We start from the raw sequence: 2,997 nt of genomic DNA, 5'->3' as shown, positions 1-2,997 counted from the left end.
CTCTCCCTTACCACGTGCATTGCATGCAAGCCATGTGCTTGGCAGCAGGGAGGTGATCTGTCACATAATATCATTCCAGTTGCCAGATGATTCTTGCCAACGCTAGATTAGGAAATAACCAGAGAAATTCAGTGTGCCTGCCACAAGAGAGTCCCTTCTTGACCAGCGATAGTAAATCTACCAGCGAATGGAGCTTTGTGTTATGAATTCAGGGGCTTTGTGTTATGAATTCAGGTCCATCAGACCATCCAGTGCAGAATTGGGGCACTCCATGCACCTTCGCCTCTGCTTAACGATTCTTGCCAGACGATTCTTGCCAACGCTAGATTGGAAAATAAGCAGAGAAATTCAGTGTGCCTGCCACCAGAGAGTGTAGATGCATGGAGTAGTGATGGAAGAACGCTATATCGGTGTGAACATATGTATATGCAACCAAATGAAACAAATGGAGAGCTGGGAAATCTCACGGTATTACTGCAGAGTCTTCAATCTGTGGATTGCATAGCAGACCAACCTTCTGAATCTATAGCCGATGATGTAGCTTCTTTGTTCTTGTAGTATTCTGTAGAGATTCAGAAGCTGATGAGATCAAATTTTGACATTTCAGAAATGAAACTCTGGTGGAAAAACGGTGATGGCTAGCATGAAATTATCCTTCTACTCTATCCAGAACAAATGAAGGCGCTACTTTCCTAGGAGATCCCTAAAGGATCTAATGTGGGCTTTACAAAGAAAAATAGGTAAGTTATATGTCAATTCAGAGTAAAATCATAGCTTAGTAGTGGATTTAATTTTACAGATGGTGTAACTGTTTTCTGCTCATAAAAATCTTGAAGGATGCTAATAAAATTCATATAATCTCATACATCGGTCAACATCTTATGAATCGACAGAAAGCGTCAATATCTGGATATGAAACTGGTACAAGGGCTGCTGCGGCTGCTAATGATGCTGCCTATGCCACTGTTGCGTCTGGAACTGCTGGTAAAAACCCTAAAGAATAGGAATAGGAATTTCGAAGATAAAAAATATAAAACATTTGTTACAAGACATGGAGAATCCCAATATTAAATAAAGAAAGTATGGGTCAATAATCTTAACACAGTGGTCGTATGTCTTCATAATTAAACTGAGAGTGTAGGGTACAGCTAAAATAAACTCTTATAATGAATTAACTCCTACCCAGATACCAATTGGAATAACAGAGAAAGGAAGAGGGTTTTACCCTTCCAAGGGTATAGGCACAGCTGTAAGAACTGTAAGCAAATAATCAACACCAAAACCTTCAGTCTCTTGAATAAGAGAAGTCCATGCATTAAAATCTGCTGAGTTTGCCCTTACTATGCTCCATAACCTTTGTTCTTCAGTAGAGATGGCTGCCAAAAGAAAGTAAAAATATATCAGCTATAATATATAGAGATTCAAGAACGTCAGTCCTCTCTAATTTGACATTTATTATCTACAAGACAATATTACTTTGGGAACTACAGAGAGACTTGCAATGATAGCAATTTCAAGACTTGTTTAGTCATACACAGGACTGATACGTTCAAAAGGTCATCCACAGAGAATCGTGTAGGTTTTGAGCAAACAGAGAAGTTCCGACCTGAAGAGAAAAGAATCCACAGAGAATCGTGTAGGTTTTGAGCAAACAGAGAAGTTCCGACCTGAAAAGAAAAGAAGCTATTTAGTTCTTGAGGTCCTCATGAAGTCAAAAATCAGCCTTTATTGAACAACTTTCCCCCAGAAATCATACGTATAATCGTAATCATAAAATGAAGCTTGCATAAGATACAGATTTCAGAAATTTAAAATCCAGATCAAAAAAAACAAGAATATACTTACTGGTATTACCTGAAGCAGTCATCTACGGTGACACGATTTCAATCTGTCCAAGGGAAAAAGCCCAAATGGAACCGAGTCAAAAATCTTGGACTATAACCGAAAACAATAATTCTATGCTTAGAGATTACAGAATCAAAGTAATAATACAGTGCTACAGAAAACTAGAGTGATAGCGGTACTAAGGTTTGATGGGTAAAAACCCTAAAGAATAGGAATAGGAATTTCGAAGATAAAAAATATAAAACATTTGTTACAAGACATGGAAAATCCAGGCCTACGAGGAAACCTGTAAAGTCGACCCAGATGTGAAGAACTTTGATGATGTGCTCCAAGCACGAACTGGGCGCACTATTCATGCTCTGGCAAATGGCGTTGAGGTACGCTGTGTGTCCATAGAAACCCAGGTCGTTAAGGTCTTATTGGAATACAAGGAGGACATATGGAACAACCGGGATTTGTTTGAACTGGTAGAAGAGTATTTCGAAAATAGTTTACAAACCCTGGATTTCTGCACTGTGCTGGAGAACTGTCTCAGAAAGGCTAGGAACAACCAGCTGTTTATTCAAAACGCCCTTCAGCAGATTCCACCGGAAGGACCGCCTTTGGAGGCCCAGTGCAAGAAAATGCAGGAAGAACTGTCGAACTTTAAGACTGCTGGTAGCCCGTTCTCTGAAGATTTCTTTAAGCATTTCGATTCTGTTTACAGAAGGCACACACACATGCTAGAGAAGCTTCAGTTGCAGAGGAAAAAGCTCGACAAGAAACTGAGGAACGTTAGGGCTTGGAGAAAGGTTTCTAATATCATATTTGTGGCGACCTTTGCTACGGTTCTGATATGCTCTGTGGTTGCAGCGGCCGTTATTTCCCCTCATGTTGCAGCTGCCATAGCTGCCGCGGTTCCAGCTGTTAATACCCTGCAACAACACGACAACACCTGTTAATACCATGCAACCATAGCATATACTTTATGAAATAACCAAACCTGTTTACCAAATAGCGAATTAATGCTAGCATTAACGCTAACGGTTGACGGTCAGGGATAACGAAAATGGCGATAATTACCAATTTAACCTATGTTCGGGCCTCTTCCGCCTCGGGAAGAGGCCAAATAAGATGGCGAAGGATGGCGAAAGAGTGAGTGCTTTAGAAACT

General features: G+C 40.3%; 1 pseudogene; it reads left to right on the top strand.

Annotated features, from left to right (window-relative positions):
• Window positions 1-2,093: 2,093 nt before the first annotated feature.
• On the top strand, window positions 2,094-2,786 carry LOC149230639 (UPF0496 protein At4g34320 pseudogene; annotated as a pseudogene).
• The last annotated feature ends 211 nt before the right edge of the window (window positions 2,787-2,997 follow it).

This window comes from Pinus tabuliformis, chromosome J (genome assembly GCF_031772625.1).
Source record: "Pinus tabuliformis cultivar Carrire ecotype Pingquan chromosome J, CPIR1, whole genome shotgun sequence".
In the NCBI taxonomy this organism is placed as follows: domain Eukaryota; kingdom Viridiplantae; phylum Streptophyta; class Pinopsida; order Pinales; family Pinaceae; genus Pinus; species Pinus tabuliformis.
The sequence above is the reverse complement of the archived record's forward strand: the minus strand, read 5'-3'. Positions and strand labels throughout refer to the sequence as shown.